Genomic DNA, 19,551 nt, shown 5'->3' on the forward strand with positions numbered 1-19,551 from the left:
TACGTTATTAGGTCCATACGAATCCGCTTGTATTGGTATACCGAGAGTCCGTCAATTACAATAAATAGATATATATTCAAGCTAGTAACTAACGTGTGTATTCTACAATTAGACCCTGATACCAAAAGGGTCTAATTTTAGTGCGTAAACCATAGTACACATTTAGGGCACCCTTTGCAGTAAATCAAATAAATGGTGCATTTGAAGTGACGTGATATCCATCGTATCTAGCTGTTGTTCAATTTAAAATTAAATTAATCCTAATGCAAAATTGGTTCAGAAGGAAGGTTCTAAATTTCTATCCATAAACGATACTTTCAATGTTATTTAGCTGTCTTCTGGAGGTGATATTCCCCACGTAGGTCTGCAATCTTCCATCTAATGAAAGAATAATCAAGTCGCAATGCTTTAATAATAAAATTTTTTAATTCGAAATTTTCTTGGAAATTTTGTTGCATTTAAAATTAACCTTGGCTGCATAGGAACGATGCCAAAATAACTCAGTCGTGATTTCCTTGATCGACCATTCCTTTGGGGATGAATTGACGAACTTCATTTGCGGCTACCGCGTAAGCCCGGAAAGCGTTACCCTGATTATTAAATAAATATGTAGGCTAATTATACTTAGGGGCCGTCCATAAATTACGTAACGCAAAAATCGCGATTTTCTAGACCCCCCCCCCCTTCCCCCTTTAACATGTGTGTACCATAGGCACGATATCATTAGAGCCTTCGACCACCCTCTTGCGTTACGCAATTTATGGACGGCCCCCCTCACTCCGAATCGAACAGGATAAGTCAATTTGTTAAATTTGTACTAACTGGTTTACTCAAGTTACATATTTACACTCAAAATAAGGTAGTAATGAATCATTAAAAAATGACTATGTGTCTCTACCACGTCGGTTACGATTTGTCATAAACATGGTAATAATAATTTCAGGGAAATTCAAATTTAATGCATAATGGGATTCACTTCCTTCATATTTGGTAATGAATTTGCATTTCCCTGAAATTATTATTACTATTTCTACGACAAATCGTAACCGACGTGGTAGAGACACATGGTCATTCCGCATTGTAAATTACAATTTGTAATGATTCATTACTACCTTAAAATGATATATCATTTTACTACCTGGTACCAAATAATGGCAATTCTCCTATGAAAATGATGTATCACAAGGTTATCTCATGTCAAATTTCCACGGATATCCTGGGATCAAGCTGCATATTAAAATAATTGGATAAATTAATTGTTAGGGATTTTGCGACTATTTAGAATTGCATCATCGTATTAAGCCGATTAATTTCACATTCTTATTCATGTACTAACAATGGCGGCGCAAACCATGTTCAGCCCAGATATTTTTTTGACCTTATTAGTTTGAAAGAGCAAGTCTCTACAAACACCATTTGGTTCGGCACTTGGGCAGATGCGCAAATTTCAGCACGTTATGGGCACCGCAAATTCGCAAAAACGCACGCTCGCGCTGGGCATTGCCCGAAAAATCGTGCGTTTTTGCGAACTTGTGGCGCCCATAACGTGATGAAATTTACGCATCTGCCCAAGTGCCGAACCAAATGGTGTTTGTAGAGACTTGCTCTTTCAAACTAATAAGGTCAAAAAATTATCTGGGCTGAACATGGTTTGCGCCTCCATTGTAAGTATTTATCTATCTACATTGATAAAAAATACAAATGAGATATCCACATTAACAAAATTTCATAAAAATTCTGTAATTTGTTAAGATAACCTGTAAAATTTCAGATTTTTAACTTATAAAAAATGTTATAGGTACATATCTAATATGAAAATATGTACATAATCTTTAATGGGGAATTTATAGTAATAATTTCAAAACTGTATTTACGCTTAAATAGGAAATTTCAAAATTTAAAATTTATTGCAAAATGTTTAAAGAATTTTTAATCTCTGGAGGAATTTCTGCGTCAGAAATTCTGACTTTGTGAAGAGTTGAAGTGCTAAAATTATGCAATTATTAAGAGATAAACTGTAAAATTTCGAATTTTTAACTCATAAAAAATATTATGCATGCATATGTATGTACATATATATGCAAATATGCATACAATCTAAGGGGAAATTTAGAGCAATAATTTGAAAACTGTATTTACCTTTAGTGTAGGAGATTTCAAAGTTATAACTTTATTGCAAAATTTGTGAAGAATTTTGAATGTCTTGCGAGGAATTTATGAGTAAAAAATTCCGACTTTGTGAAAAGTAAAGTCCTATTTAAGCATCTTGACTAACTGAATCTGTAGATTGGGTGGGGCTGCATATACTTAAAAGTATGCGGCATGTCAGCACATCTCACAATGGAGGTCTCATAACGTATGCTCACAGATTTGGACCAAATTAGAGTCAATCGATCACAAATATAATTAGTATGAAATTTGCAAATGGAACTATCTGCCAATGCGCAGGTTTGGTGGAGATATTTGCATAAAAAGAGGAAAAATGCACAGGAAATTTGGCAAATGAAAAATATGCCAGCCTTTTGGTGCGTTTTCTCCTCTTTTTATGCAAATATCTCCGCCAAACCTGCGCATTGGCAGATAGTTCCATTTGCAAATTTCATACTAATTATATTTGTGATCGATTGACACTAATTTGGTCCAAATCTGTGAGCATACGTTATGAGACCTCCATTGTCAGTCGTAGCTGGGAGAGGATATTACGTCACTTTAAATATGGGTCCTCCTAAATATGCACATACACAAATTTTGTCGGGACAGTTTGGTAGAATAATTAAATATTTATTTGAATATTAAATTTTCGATTTTTTAAATATCCATGCGTAGAAAAATTATTGCAATCAATTTTTGCAAACCTTGATGGAAGAAGGAAACGAATTTATATATTTAGATCTGGCTTGGGATTTCGCGTGGTTGATGAAATACCAAAGTGAAATTTGATCTAGTTGTTTTGCACGTAAGATTTTATGTACGTACAGTGGCCGCGGAAGGTGTGGGGACGTTAGCATTGTAGGGGAGGGGAGGACGATGGAGATATCGCATAACCGTGGGGACATTTCCCCTCTGTCCGCGGCCACTTGCTACCCTATGTGAATGAACAGATACTTACATACTGCGTGGTTTTACACGGTATGAAAGTAGCTTTACATGATTACGATTTAAGGCGATTTTCCTCAACTTATTATGCGTGTATGTATTTAAATACATATATGGACCAGTGTCCGCGGAAGGGTGCGGACCGTCCCCGGTGAAATTGCATAATTTCTTTTGCATAACACCATTATTGTATGTGAAATTTAATTATGTAAAAAGTTCAGGTATGTTAAATGGTGTTTATGCAATAGATATGAATGCACACTTATATGATAGATATGCACACTTATTGAATTGCCAATTAGGAGAGGTGCGGACAATGTCCCCACGGTGGGTCGATGCCCCATCACCTGTCAACATTATGCAAGCCTGTTTCACCCCTTTCCCAAAATATTAATGTTCCCACAGCTTCCGCGGCTACTGATATTGTTTGTATTTTAGGGATAACTTTTGAATAAAAATAATTACACGTGTAAATTTTATGGCATTAGTTCACAGCTAAAGTTTATGTACAGCTAAATCTTGTAATAAATTTGAATTTGAACATTTTTATGAACTATTTCAAAATTCATGAAAATTGTAGAGAAATTATGTCCCGAAAGAAAATATGCTTTATCATTCCCATTTTGAAATATTATGTTTTCACGGTATGCGAGGAGATTCGTGCGATTAATGTAGAATTCCATCACCAAAATCGGCACATTTGTAATCATTTCTCTCCTCTGGGAATTTATTTTAAAATTCTGGACGATGATTTTGTAGAGAAGGTAATTCCCAATTTTTTGAAAATATATTTACTCTCCAGATTTTGACGCTTTTTTGAAGATTTGAAGGTTTAGAAGCCTTCAGAAAAATTGGAAATCGTCGAAACTGGCTTAAAAAAATTAACACCATTCCATCAATCAACCCACTGAGAGTAAATTTGTGATTCAGAATTTTAACATAAATTCCCAGAGAGGAGAAATGATTAAAAATGTGCGGATTTTTACGTTGTTAGTGATAAGGCATTAAACCCAATGTTATACTTTTGCGCAAACATTTTAATAATATTAGACTCGAATTTGAATTTGCAGGAATGCGAAGTCTTTGTAGAATCAAGCAAAATTGATGAGGTAATTGGATGATGCACGAGTGCAATTAATTTCCAATTTTTTTTTAAGCGAAGGAATTTTCAGACAAAAATTATACATTTAAATCGCGGATTTTATTAATTAGCTTCAGACTTTTAATGAGAATTGATTCGAAGGGAAAACTGATTATTTTTGAGATTGAGTGAATTTTGATATAAATACAAAATTTTAGCCAAATTGTGGTCAATTATTATAATTTAATTTTGAGATTCTTCCCCACAGTCTAAATACGACAACCCGTCAAAGATTTGCTTCTCCAGCGTTAAGTTTTGCAAAAAGGGGGCCACGCTCTCCAAAAGGAGATTCTGTAATAAAATAATTTCCAAATCAAGGGAAGTATATTTGTCAAAATTTAAAAAAAAATACAAAATAATAACCTAATTAATCAATTTGAATGACTGCTTCCATTGTCGATTTGTGCACGTTGTTTGGCAGATGTGCGAGCAGGTAAAGGGTAAAATTTTGGGTTTCTGAGAAAAAATAAAATTGTTCGTCAAAATCAAAATTATGAATAAAATTTTGAATGATGTCATGAATTTAGTCTTTCTGAAAACCTGGGCAATTCCAAAGGTTGACATCGAAAATACCCTAAAAAAATATCTTTTAAATCGTCCTTCTACTTTTTCACAATGGGGAAGGAATAGGTCGTCCACTCTGAACCTGATGGATGGCATTCCTACATAATAAAAAAGATGAAATTATGACGAAAATTTTAAATTTTAACAAAAATGTGTAAGTAACAGGAGTAGGCAAAAAAAACTTGGTGAAAATACCATATTTTGAGCTATTTATAACGACAATCATAAATAGACGAAAATCTGCAGCAGTCATATGAAAATGCGTACATATTTTGTGAAGAAATTAGGATTTTATCACTTTCGAAATACGTTTTTTCACGCGTTTGTAAAAATAACGTATGTATTTTGACGCGAGAAAGACTTCATAAAACACGTATTTTCGCATGACTATTGCATTCTTCATGAAGATCATTGTCTTTTCGTGGCTGTCAGTGTTTCGTTTTAGGCGGGTTTGCCACATTTCTTGCAGCGCAAGTACATAAGCAAGGCAAGAAATGCGAGGTGCAAGAAACTGGGAGAAAGTGCAAGAAATATGCGGCATCAAGCCACGCACCGTACGGAATCGCGGTGGGGCGTAGTTTCTCGCATTGCTTGCTGGTCAAAATAAATACCTGCAAGAAACCACTTTCTCCCAGTTATTTCTTGCACGTGGTTACTTTTTGCACCGGAAACACTGCTGGCCGTCCTAGCCCCGGAAATTCTAGTCCCGGGAAGAACCAAGCTCAAAATACTGTATTTTCACAAGAGTTTTTCCCCAATGGTAAGTACTCACTGGTGGAAGTACGAGTCTTTGTGAGTCACAGAAATCTTCAACTCCTTCACTTTTGGAAATACGTTTGGAAAATTTGTGAGAGGTTTCTAGTCGGGTATATGGGATCATTTGCACGTTGAGGATATGCAGGTTTGTGACGTTTTCATTACGAAACAGTCCGTGGGGTTGAAGAAGGCAGCGTTTGCTTTGAGGTGCTAAAAAAATACTTACAATTAATTATTTAAGCCAAGTACTTACAATTACTTGAGTCCTTTTGAACTTGATGAGGAATAATGGTCACACTTTGTGGAGATTTTGATGTGATTTGTTGACTACATTTTTTCATATGTCTAGTTATAAACTTTGTGTGCATATGTATTTTAGCCACATTTGTAAAAATAAATTTTGCCAAGATTTCAACGATTTTAGACGAAATAAATATGATAAAAAATTTGATTAAAACTTGAATGATTTTGCAAAAATAATATCTGTACGTTTTCTTTCGTAAATATGTACGTACTTCTTTTTTGGGATAAAAAACTCATAATTTTGGACATTCACTCACATCAAGGGCGTCTTCCAAGGATTCGAAAAACCCGTCTTTGATCACTGGAAGTTCGGTGCGGTAGTGAAGAAGTATGGTGGATCACCATTGGTGGTTTTGGACGACGCAGTGGCCGCGGAAGCCATGCAGACATGTGGGGACATTAATACTATAATATAGATAGGGGAGGGAGTTATTTATATAAAATGATATGGGCATCGAATAATCGTGGGGACATTGTCCATATGTCCACACCCTTCCGCGGCCACTGTTTGAGCGGAAAGCGAATCATGAAGCGCTGGAGGGCACCTTTTTCTCTCAAATTTTGGCGTGGTAGACGTCAATAAATAAATCTGGACCGTGGTCACCTTGAAGAAAATGAAGACTTGAATTATTTAATTTAAGGACTCGGCTCCGATAGAAATGATATATTTTTTTATATACTTAAGGAAACACCGTGGTGTAAATGATCCTCTGAGACTGTGAGACATTGGAGATTCCGTTCACAAACAACTTGTCCGTTCTCAAACTAAAAAAAACAATTAGAGATCAAAGTTACATGGGTCATTTTTAGCAAGACTTTGATTATTTTCGAGTAAAATTCGCATATTTATGTATGTATTTGTGTGATTTAAGGCCTCGTTTGCGATCGAAATGATATATTTTGATATACTTGAGGAAATATGGTGTCGCACGTGACTCACTGAGACTGAGGGGCGTTGGAGATTCCTCTTTCCAACAGTTTGACCGAAACTGAAAAAAATAATTGACAATCAGAATTACATACTATTACGTCATTTTCCTCAAAAATTAGATTATTTTCGAGTAAAATTAGCATATTTATGTATGTATTTGCGCAATTAAAGGCCTCGTTTCCGATCGAAATGATATATTTTTTTATACCTGAGGGAATATTGTGGCGCAAGGGATCCTTTGAGACTGAGGGACATTGGAGATTCCTCTCACGAAGAACGTCCTTGATGGTTCTTAAACTGGAAAAAATAATAAATAATTAGGCATCAGAATTATGTACACACGTCATTTTTATCAAAAATTTGATTGTTTTCGAGTAAAATTCGCATATTTATGTAAATATTTGTATAATTGCATACTTTTCCATTTTCACATTGCGGGGGCAAGGTCCCAGTCCTTGAGAGCAAAGAATTCAATCTAGTTCAATCCCCCCCTCCCCCCACTCGTTCACAGCACCTTGGAAATGTTCCCAGTTTCTGCCTTGGTGGTTAGGAAGGTGAGATCTCTCTCACAATGGAACCTTACTTCATGCAACGCCGGGATCGAGTAGCGAGTTACGTAAAAAATCAAGCTAAAAATTAGGAGTCATGTGACACTTATCTTTCCGTTGAATGACCCCTTTTAAGAAAAATATTGGCCACAAATTTCAATTTTTGAGCAATTTTTCTCTTGCTTTTTCCTCCACGGGAGGAGTGCGAATTTTGACCCCCAATATTTTTCTTGAAAGGGGCCGTTCAACGGAAAGAGAAGTGTCACGTGATTTCTAATTTTTGGCTTGATTATCTGACATAACTAGCTAGTAGATCCCGGTGTAGCTTGAAAAAAGGTTCCATTGTCAAACTTGGGTAGGCTATGAAGACTGATGTCTCAAAAGGAAATGCTCCCAAAACCAATTAATCAAAATAATTTTCACCACACAGTTATTTACATCGTGGTAAATATTACCATATTTTTTCCCTATTTCCAAAATTATACCGTTCATAATTGCCAGGCCGGTTAGAAAAGGTTTATAAATGTATATTACAAATTATACTCTTCAGCTGTAAGAAAAAATTATTGCTGCCGATCATAATGTTAAATTGTAACTCAAAATATCAATAATCAACTCAAAATATACTCACTAAATGTGTAGTAGTACCATTAATCATGGGTACAAAAATTATAGAGATTTTGAAACAATGTTACATATTTGTTCAAAATCCGCCATCCTAATTATGAAAAAAATTATATTTGATATGTGCAAAAGGACTAATGCAAAGAAGGGTAAAGGTAAAAGAAATGAATTGATGTGAAATGCCCAGTGGTATGGACCAAAAGTTAAAAATCTGTCGATTTTTTGAGCTTACAAGGAATAGTTAGAATCATAGTTAGTGTAAATTAAAAATTATTTGTATTTAATAGTAGACGTAAAGAATCACACATGTCGTAATCAAATGCAAGAGCAAGCCTGGAAGGATCAACTAATTCCTAAGTTAAACCATATAAATTTTGCTAAATTGGTTATAATAAATGCCAAATTGGCACCTGTTGACTGACCTTGCAAGTTGCACTCCTACTAAAATGTTGGCTTACAAAGCACGTATAATTCTTTATGTAGTTGAACTTCATTGCACGAGATTATTCCAGAGAGAAGTGTTACCTATTTGTTCAAAATCCGCTATGCTGATTATTACAAGTATTTATATTGTTCCATCAGAAATAATCACAACAACAAAGGTTGAATCTTACTTCAAATATCTGAAACAGTCTTTCCACACCAGACAAAATTCAGACCGGAATTTTGCGTCAAATACGCAGAATTTGTAATACATTTAGTCGATAAGACGCTTCATCTTACTAGCCAATAGAACTAAGGAGGGGAGCTTCACATTGTTGACTCACCGATTGCCTCCAAATTTTTACACAATTTATTACCATGTGAGAGAAGTGTACATGTCGCGCCTTTTGACTCCATGGCCACAAACCCCTTCGTTATGTCGATTTGAAATCTTCATTTTGCCCTATTTTACGGTCTAAACTTTTATGTATGCCGATTCTTATGGTTTCAATTTTTTTAAATTCTGTTTTCGCCGATTTTCTAGATATATTATAGTCGTTGTTGGGCATATCATGTGACCCCCATGTGACCCTTATACAGGGGGTGTGGTTAACCACACCCTCATTTTTAACTCTAATATACTCGATATGGGTATCATTTAAAAGCTATTGGCAACAACTTTTCAATGATATATAACATAATAGGTCTGTGACCCTCCCCCTGACCTTGGGGTGGGGGTAAAGCAAAGGTCAAGTACTATGCATTTTTGCGACAAATCATTGTTTTTGATATCTGAAATGATCCATTATTAGCTCACCCTGCGTACCAGAGGAGCTATTGAATTCCTCTTGTCCGTCTGTCCGTCTGTCTGTCTGTCTGTTCGCGAAGTTTTTGCATCAATTGATGCTAATTAATTTGCCCCATGTGCAAATTTTAGCAAATTAGTAGTACCATTGGTCTCGATCAGTCGGTAACACAAAATAGTGCCAAACAATTGAGAACATAGATGCAAAACACACCAAACGTGCATAAGGCCCGAAAAAAATAACTAGAATTTTTACTTCTAATTTGTCACGATGTGCATCTTTTGTCCGCTTATTCTGCACCATTAATGCAAAATTATGCCAAAATTGCGTATCAATTGTATCCGCATATGCGGCACCATTGGTGCAAAATATTGTCAAAATTTGGATTACAGGGTGAGCTACTTCTAACGTTACAACGGTTTATTTAAATTAAACAAACCTGTAAATCATCAACAAGTACATAAAAAATGAAAGATACTCAATAAAATCCTAACAACATTAATCTAACAACAACACACGAGACATCTTATTATTTCACCGTAAATATCCCGGCGTAGTCACGCAGGTACAAATTTCGTGGTGTCAATTTGGTGTAAATTGGTCACTATTTTTGTGAATTTTTTCAATATTCTGGTGTGAATTTTTCACTGTTTTGGTTTCAGTTTATCGTGATGCGGTAAACATTTGCCACCATGCGGTGATAATGATTTACACCACGACCGGGAATTCATAAATATTTACACCCTGAACTGCGCTAAATTAGCACGGAATTATTTTAAATGTACATATGTTATTTTTCTGGGGGTTTCCAATGTTTTTATGTTTTTAGTGAAATATAAGCCAGTCAACTTTTGTCCAAAATATATACATAAATGCAAAATTTATTGAATTTTATTTTGACAGGTTTCATTACCAATACAAATACATTGACGCTATAACTTACCCTCAAACTAAAGTAGTCTACTGATAAGGTATTTTTAAGTAGTATACAATTATGACATTTATTCTTTGAAGGGTGAACATTCACAGAAATAAAAGTGATTTGTTACCCACAGATCAAAAATGCACAACCGTTTCCTACATCGAGCACACTTGATAAATCTAGGTTTGTCACACCCAGGAGATTCGCATAATTTTCCTTCGTCTTCAGTGAAGCTGAAACATACCTGTTTCATATTTAAGAAATCTACTTTCACGTCAGTCAAGCCACTAGAGTACCAGGCATATTGTAACATGGGTTTGAAAATTGGGGCCGATATCATAAAATGTAGTAATGATTGTAATTTAATTATTCCTTTGCGAGTAGTCCAATTATCATCCTGGTTCACACCTTCCGAGTTAACAAATACTTCCAATCCAGCTAGAATTTCACGTGCTAGAATTTTAAGTTGTCTATGAAATGTTGTGTCTAAAGGTTGGGCCAGAGGTGTGCATTTTTCCGGTATTATTTTTAGTGTTATGTTAGGTTTCTCATTCTGTTCTCCGAAATATTTGGAATAGGATTCAAAATTTGTCTGCCCTGCCCAGCTATCTATTATATAGAGAAAGTCTTTGGTGACGAAAGGTAGTAGCTGTTTTTGTATGAAATATTCATTCAAAGATGTTGACAATTTACCAGAAGTACTACATGTTAAAGTGACATTACTTGGTAAATATGACTCAACTTCTTTCTTAACACTAGGACCTAATTTGCCCTGAGCTTCCTGCAGACAAATGAATACATTACCAACTACTTCTCCTGCAAGGTTAATTAAATACTGCACTGTATATGAATGAGTAGATAAATTCTTCGGCGACTGCGCATACCCCATTACATTTTTTTCACCTTTTTTAGTAAGGGTTCGTTGCGAAGTTATTTCGTAAGAAAAGCCGCACTGATCCGTATTGAAAATGTGATCAGGATCAAAACGACTTGAAATATTTCTAATTCCTTCCTGAAATTTTTTTGCAGAGTTTAAGATTTCTTGTTCTGATTTTATTTCCCTTTTGCTAACTAAGGTGTTAATTTTCCTACTCGAAATTCCATGTTTTATTTTGAATCTATCTAACCAGCTTTTCGATACTTTAAATTTCAAGTTGTCGTCGCCAATTTCAATGTACTTTTGCATAGCCCAATACCTTAAATGAGACGCACGAATAATTTTGAAAGACTTTCGGGCTTCCGTCATTTCGTTAAAAACATGTTGACTAATTCTTGCATATTTTTCTTTCTTGTCCTGTTTTTCTTTCACTTGACGTTTCCAAAGGTATAAAGTTTGCTTGTTCCGAACTTCTTTTGCTCCATGTTTTTTTAAAGACGTTACGGACCATTTTGGATGAGATTCCCAAAGAGCAAGTATTTCCTGTTTTCGATCAAAGGGGACAAATTTATATTTACTCTTTTTGGCTGGAGTTTCAACGAGGTAATCGTCATCAGTCTGCTCGTTTTGGTCGTTATCTTCGTCAGATTCATTGTCGGAGAGTTGTTCATCTTGCTCATTATTTTGGTCGCAGTCATCATCTTCGGAGGGTTGTTCATTTTGGTCGTATTCATCACCGTCAGACAGGTGGTCACATGCAAATGTCGTTTCTGCGGTGAATAAACAAAATATATTTTTTTTAATTAATTAAATATGTACAAAGAAATCAGTAAAACTAAACCATGGTTTAAATATTGAATTTGAATATGTATAACAAGAATAAAATATTACCGTCTAAAGTCAAACATTCATCTTCTTCCACAACAAATTCCTGCAGATTTTGTAAGAAAGAGTCAAACATTTTTTCTGCGAATAAAATTTCTTTCTCCGTGGGGGCCAGGTCCTGTATAAATGATACAATGTATATATTAACATTTATCTTTTCTTGGTGGTATACCTTTGGATAATTTGGATAGTGTTCTCCAACTATTTTGGTGAATTGTAACAAAATTCCGTAGGGATTAGGAATTTTATCTTCAACCCCTTGTCCTAAATATCAATGACGAATTTTATAAATTTATATATTTACTAATGCAAATATTTCAATTTACCTTCAGTACTTGCCATCTTTTATAAATGTAAAATGTCAAATCAACAAGAAATTTTTAAACCCAGCAAAATAATTTGTACGAACATTGAACATAACAGCATTCTGAGAATTATTAAAGTTTAAACTAGAGGTTGCCACGCACGGTTGGGAAATATGACATTTGTTCTTGCTCAATTATTCGAGGAACCTATTCAAGTTCTTTATTAATTATGGTGAAAATTTTAAAAGAAGAAACTAATTCTTGCTGAAATGTGAATTGGCCGATGTGCCAAAACTCGTTATGGAAAAACTTTAAAACCGTGCCAATTATTCAGTTTTCAACCGATTTTCGAATTTCCGAATGTTTCGGAAACCTCTGGCCGTGGGGCAAATATTACCAAATTTTGAAAATTTTGACCCCACCCACTGTAATCAAGGTCAGGAGGTCAGAAAAATAGGCCGAATATTTTTATAATTTCAGGCAACGCCAACAAATTATTCTTATCTGCACACTTGTCATTTTTTGTCGAAATGACCGTTGACCTTATAGATTGCACATAATTTAAAAACCACACCCCCAGTGGGTGTGGTTATCAGCGATTTTCGCATGAGTTTGAGTAAGTATGTCATGCAACACATCATGTTGATCAGAAAACCAAGGGCACCTAGGATAAAGTATCAAGTTTTCAAAAACCACACCTCCCAGTGGGTGTGGCTTCCGGCACTTTGGCCTGTGATGGAGAAACTATGTCGTATAGCATATCATTTTTGACGCACGGACAAGGGCATTCCAATCCAGGAATCAAAATTTTCAAAATTTGGGAATATATAATTTGCCCCACGGCCAGAGGTTTCCGAAACATTCGGAAATTCGAAAATCGGTTGAAAACTGAATAATTGGCACGGTTTTGAAATTTTTCCATAACGAGTTTTGGCACATCGGCCAATTCACCTTTCAGCAAAGCTAGGATAGTAAAGGTTTCTTCTTTTAAAATTTCAACCATAGTGATAAGGTGGAGATCTAATCGGATTAATTTATTAGCCCATATTTTATTCAAGTACATATTTAAATTAAATCTAAATTTAAGAATGGATTTTAAAGATTATGATATTTTGAAATTTGTATAACATAGCTTTGGATATATCCGCCGAATAACACATAGTCTAAAATTGCTAATCATCACACTTCCAAGACAGTATTTGAAAGAGACACAGTGCGTTTCGAGTTTTTTCGTTTTACTAACACTGTGTATTCCATGAAATTGAACTATCAGCGTACATAATCCTAAAACCTTTCAAAATTTGTTTCAAACCATAATTTGTTAAAATAATACGGAGTGTACTCCGGCGTACTTGGCAAGTTCGCATCGCAACATAAAATAATTTAATTTTTGCGAACTGTTTTGCTCTTCAATAACTTGTCCTTGAGATGCTCAAGTTTGCAAACCCATTTGAAACCAAAAATTTTGCGAATTTATTTTTTTACTATTTTACTATTACTATTTTTACTATTTTTTTTTACTTTTTTTATTGTAAAGCACGCGTGAATACCCTCACTAACAAATTCTTATCAGCAAACCAATACTAAAAAATTGAAGCAATTTGATGCTTCGTTTCTAAAAATACAAATATTTTGCGGAACATTGAGTATCTTTCATTTTTTATGTACTTGTTGGTGATTTACAGGTTTGTTTAATTTAAATAATTGGTAATACAAAATAATTTGCTACAAATTTTGAAAACTCTTAGCCATTTAGTTAATGAATAAAAGCCTTCGGCTTGGGTGTGATAAAATTGTATCATCAAGATTACTTTAAAAAACAAAAGTTGCATCTTATTTATGCCAAAAATGGTCACTCCCTCCCATGGGGGCCACTCCCACAGGAATGATTTACAAGTAATAATGGATCATTTCAGATATCAAAAACAATGATTTGTCGCAAAAATGCATAGTACTTGACCTTTGCTTTACCCCCACCCCAAGGTCAGGGGGAGGGTCACAGACCTATTATGTTATATATCATTGAAAAGTTGTTGCCAATAGCTTTTAAATGATACCCATATCGAGTATATTAGAGTTAAAAATGAGGGTGTGGTTAACCACACCCCCTGTATAAGGGTCACATGGGGGTCACATGATATGCCCAACAACGACTATAATATATCTAGAAAATCGGCGAAAACAGAATTTAAAAAAATTGAAACCATAAGAATCGGCATACATAAAAGTTTAGACCGTAAAATAGGGCAAAATGAAGATTTCAAATCGACATAACGAAGGGGTTTGTGGCCATGGAGTCAAAAGGCGCGACATGTACACTTCTCTCACATGGTAATAAATTGTGTAAAAATTTGGAGGCAATCGGTGAGTCAACAATGTGAAGCTCCCCTCCTTAGTTCTATTGGCTAGTAAGATGAAGCGTCTTATCGACTAAATGTATTACAAATTCTGCGTATTTGACGCAAAATTCCGGTCTGAATTTTGTCTGGTGTGGAAAGACTGTTTCAGATATTTGAAGTAAGATTCAACCTTTGTTGTTGTGATTATTTCTGATGGAACAATATAAATACTTGTAATAATCAGCATAGCGGATTTTGAACAAATAGGTAACACTTCTCTCTGGTGGAATAATCTCGTGCAATGAAGTTCAACTACATAAAGAATTATACGTGCTTTGTAAGCCAACATTTTAGTAGGAGTGCAACTTGCAAGGTCAAGATTATTGTGCTCACAAGTGTTCATCATGGAATGGAACGACGCGGATTGAAAAAGCTAATTTTAAGGTGCCACGATGAAAAGTCGAAGTCTGAATTTCAAGTAAGTTCAAATATGAAATAGATATTTGAACAATATATTTCGTGTTTAAAAAAGATACTTTCAAGTAAGCTCAAATATGAAATAATCAGCCCGGTTATGTCGTCGACTTTCCCATTTAATCAAACTGCACCGATAAATATTTTTGCCTCCACGCCTCCCAACGATAATAATATTTATCAGTAAATAAAATATTTAAGGCTTTTCGAAAATAGAATTATTTTGTACATATTTCGTGGTAAAAAAACTATTTAGACTTAAATATAGAACAATGAAATAATGGATTCAGAATCGGACCCTTCTATGAAAACCGAGTTGTATCGATTTTTCACCGTATCCCAAAATTATATTTTGTGCACTAAATATGCCGAAAAATAAATTATGGTGTCATATGTTTAACAACCTTAACCATTAGGGTTTTTAAACCGCACACTTATCTTGTTCATGAACGTTTATTGCATTTCATGAAAATTCCCTAATCCAAAGTATCCTTTGCATGTTTTTGACTCCAGAATTGCTCTGGACAAGACGACGAGAAGATAACTAAAATATTTTAGACCTAATTACGAAATTTAGAAGAAATGGCGGTAATCGAAGACGATCATTCACCAATCAAAGTAGTTCATTCGCCACTGGAAGCGGAGCTAGAATTTCTTCTGATTTCTATAATTCAAAATTTACCAATGGACATGGAGGGCCCCATTTTGTACTAGGAGGAGGAGGACGGTAAGCAGATTTATGTTTGAAATCTATCACTTTAAATAAAAATAAGAAAAATTTACTCACAGTTGGTAAAAAAAGAGGATGACACAGCCAAAAGGTAAACGTATTTTCCATACCATATTAAATGACGATTTTTAGGTTAAGATTTAGACACAATGTTACATATTCTTTCAAAATCCGCCATGCTAATATCATGACAAACATTTATATTAGACGTGTGCAAAAGGAAAGTAATGAAAATATGGTTAAACGGTAAAAGAAATGAATCGCTGATTTCTACAAGAAAATTAATAAAATTCTCGGATTACGTAACTAGTAATTGACGATAAACTAAATGTGTGTATATGGTGTGATAATGTCTACCTTGGGAAGCAGTTCGGGAACCATCCCGACTTACCTGGAACATTTGTTATGATTTGTCAAATGCATTTTAAAATAAACCTTGTAAAGGTATCGGTTACTTTAAGTTCTGCGTGACATAAATGTGTTCTTGATTTCAATGCTGCTGTTGGAATTATTAAAGAAAATCAGATCCGATAAAACAGGAACCTGGTTATATAAACTTTTTATCATGCAACTTTATCATGGGCGTTGTGCCCAAAAAAATTCAGTAATAAAACTTATACAAGCATACATACATAATACAAGTATGATAGCGTGGCAAGTGACAATCAGTCTGACTTAGGATGGATATTTCCAAAAAGAATGAATGATTATAGACTGTATTATCTACAAAATTATTGAATTCGATAATGTCCCATATTTTGGGTCCCGAAAATAATTCAGGAACCGGAAATGCTCCCAAACATAAATAGTAATTTCGACCTGATAGTTATTTACATCGTGATACATATTACCTTATTTTTCCTTATTTTCAAAAATTACCCAGTTCATAGTTAATTGCCAGGCCGGTTAGAAAAGGATACAAATGTGAATCATAAATTATCCTCATTAGTTATAAAAATGATTGCTGCCGATCATAATGTTATTTTAACATCAACTCAGAATATACTCATTAAATTTGTGGTAGTACCATTTATCATGGATATAAAAATTATACAGATTGTGATAGAATGTTACAGATTTGTTCAAAATCCTAATTATGAAAAAAGTATATTTGATATGTGTAACAGGACTAATGCAAAGATGGGTAAAGGTAAAAGAAATGAATCGCTGTGGAGTGCCAAGTGGAATGGATTAAAAGTTAAAAATCTGTCGATCTTTCGTGCTTGGTGCAAATTAAAAATTATTTGTATTTAACAGTAGGAGAAAAATCACACCTGTCGTAACCATATGCAAGAACAAGCCTGGAAGGATCAACTAATTCCAGGTAAAACCATATATATACTGCTAAATTCGTTGTAATAAATGCCAAATTGGCACCTGCACTCCTACTAAAATGTAGGTTAAAAAAGCGTATAATCCTCTACGTATAATCCTCATTGCAGTTGAATTCTCATTGCACGAGAGTATTCCACCAGAGACAATCACAGGAACAAAGGTTGAAACTTACTTCAAAGATCTGAAGCAGTCTGTTCACACCAGAAAAAAATCAGACAGGAATTTGTCGTCAAACATGCGCAACCTTATTCGATAGGGCGCTTCTGCTTGCCAGCCAACAGAAATCGAAGAAGAAGAAAGAGTCAAAATTGTCCCATAAGAGGTCAATGGAGGTTTACCTAGTAGGTAAATTCGTATCGTTAGAGGTCGCAACAGCATAAAGAGCCGTATCACATGAGATTCGCACACGTTGTGCAGGAGACGATAAAAAACTCGACTCCCAAAAACCCCTGGTTCGACATCTCCCGTGTCCGACAATAATGATTGTATTTTAGTTCAATCGGATTCAGAAAAACAACAGATTTAGAACCAATTTAAAATTACAAACTGGAACTGATACAAGTAAATGGGTTCGTTTTGAAAAGACAAATTTGGACTTGGAAGCTGATCTTAATCAGAAGAATCAAACCACCTTTACGCATAAACCACAGCTAATATTGGCGACCTTTCATTTTTAGCGGCTAAAGTTGTTCCAAATCATTTTAAACATTCATCCCTAATACTGCACCTTCTTTACTACGAAAAGACGAATTAAACTTCCCGCTCAATCACTCGCATTGTTAGAGGAACGAAGCGAAATGTCGAAATTTATCAAAAATATTGCCGGTATGCATTCCACCTGCCAGAAAGTCATTGTCTTAATTACCCCCGATTCCCAACTTAATTTACCCCAACTCGGGAAGCCTGATAATTTCCAGCGCCTCCGCGTAGTTGATAATTACCAGTTTTGGCTTCCCATTAAACGATCCGCTTTCTTTGCCACGCAATTCTTAAACTTTATTTTCTACATAACACAAAGCTACGCTTTATTAACAAAATTCAGAATTATTAACAAATTTCGGGTTGTTTACAAAACCCGGAATCTGTAACAGTTACCGTACAATTGTATCGTAAAAACTTCATTTATTATATTCGCATACGTTTAAATGGTAACGTAAAATATTTGTATAACTCCAATTTGTCAACTAGTCATTTATCATTGGTCAACTAAAATAAAGAAATATTAAGTAGAGCCAATTTTAATCTGTTGTGAGAACGGTATGGCCACCAGCACGATATCAACATTAAATTATGAGGGTGTCGCACATATGAATCTCTCCATCGAATATGCTTTCGCTCGGGGGGGGGGGGGGAGCCTACGACCCCATTTATCGCAGAGAGAACCAGAGATTGCTGTATAATAACCATAATTTCCAACCTATCCAAAATATGCGGAAAGACCTTTCAACCACTATCGAGACAGAACCCGAGAGCATTACACCAGTAAGAATGAAAGGAAACGAGGCACGTCAGAGGAATTCGAGTGGATCGATCCTATGTTCGAAACCCAAATGTTTTTATGAACACCAAGAACTCTATGGAGGTAATTAGAAGGACCATCTAGGTGTTGGAAGTCTCTGACCAATAGTTTAGTTTTATATTTAGGGTTGCTAAAGTTTTGAAAAAAGTCAACTTCAAGACGGGATATTTAATTTAAAGATGTATTTCAAGGTGTGCAAACTATTTTGAATTTGCTTGTTCGATAAACTTATAACTTTTCACAAATGGACGTCAAAAAACGTTGCTTTGCAATGACAATCCAATCTGCGCCTCAGTGTTTATTCACCAATTGAAACTTAGTCTTTCATTTCTAAATTATTGCACATTTTATGACTAATCTCGTCTGATTATGCATTATCAGTGGGTGAATCATTGGCTACAGTGTACCCTTTTGTAGTTCAATACTTTGACCAAGACGGCATTTTATACAAGTCGCATGTCTGCATCTTTGATGAACTTTTGTACACCAAGAGCTTTTAACTATTTAAAAATTCTTTTAAAAGCTCAGAAATAATTTTCTTCATATTAAACCCGTAAACTACGTGTCGGGTGGTACAAGGACTACAAAAGCTTTCGGAAGTCTGTGCCTGCATGATGAAGAATATGCATGGCCTCCTAGGCGATTGACATTTTACGCGTCAACGTCTTTAGTGTCACATGCTTGACACATGCATTTAAATTTGAGATATGTGTAGATGATATGCAGAATATGGCTTTTACAGTAAACCGATATTGAATTATGTACTAAACATTCGCACCCTTTTGCAGTACACTCTTAGAAATGAGGTTACGATTATAACCAAAGAGCAAACGTATGTAAATATGTGACTCTACTGCCGTGGTTATAAATTTGTCATCGCGTAATTATGAAGTTTCACCGACTTGGTGTTCAATTGTGAAGGAGTTAATAAATTTATAATGAATTAGGGACAAATTCTTAACCACGGCTGTAG

General features: G+C 34.9%; 3 long non-coding RNA genes across 4 annotated transcripts; 1 reads left to right on the top strand and 2 right to left on the bottom strand.

Moving 5' to 3' along the window:
* Window positions 1-2,298, bottom strand: LOC118439265. The gene is made up of 4 exons (XR_004837318.1): window positions 2,140-2,298; window positions 1,139-1,227; window positions 470-590; window positions 1-378 (listed from the first exon to the last, which is right to left on the bottom strand). It is a non-coding gene; the product is annotated as an uncharacterized LOC118439265 (long non-coding RNA).
* A 1,892-nt stretch (window positions 2,299-4,190) lies between these two features.
* Window positions 4,191-8,397, bottom strand: LOC110860384. 2 transcript variants are annotated; one of them, XR_004837322.1, is made up of 10 exons: window positions 7,691-8,397; window positions 7,209-7,329; window positions 7,000-7,088; window positions 6,770-6,849; window positions 6,541-6,625; window positions 6,118-6,464; window positions 5,574-5,767; window positions 4,778-4,899; window positions 4,601-4,693; window positions 4,191-4,528 (listed from the first exon to the last, which is right to left on the bottom strand). It is a non-coding gene; the product is annotated as an uncharacterized LOC110860384 (long non-coding RNA). The 2 variants fall into 2 exon arrangements; XR_002548960.2 differs by lacking the exon at window positions 7,691-8,397 and having other exon boundaries at window positions 4,193-4,528; window positions 7,209-7,443.
* A 6,369-nt stretch (window positions 8,398-14,766) lies between these two features.
* LOC118439243 lies at window positions 14,767-18,369 on the top strand. Its single transcript, XR_004837305.1, has 5 exons — window positions 14,767-14,998; window positions 15,508-15,721; window positions 15,784-15,815; window positions 16,982-17,048; window positions 17,167-18,369. It is a non-coding gene; the product is annotated as an uncharacterized LOC118439243 (long non-coding RNA).
* Window positions 18,370-19,551: the final 1,182 nt, after the last annotated feature.

Source organism: Folsomia candida, unplaced genomic scaffold (assembly GCF_002217175.1).
Source record: "Folsomia candida strain VU population unplaced genomic scaffold, ASM221717v1 Fcan01_Sc032, whole genome shotgun sequence".
Lineage (NCBI taxonomy): Eukaryota > Metazoa > Arthropoda > Collembola > Entomobryomorpha > Isotomidae > Folsomia > Folsomia candida.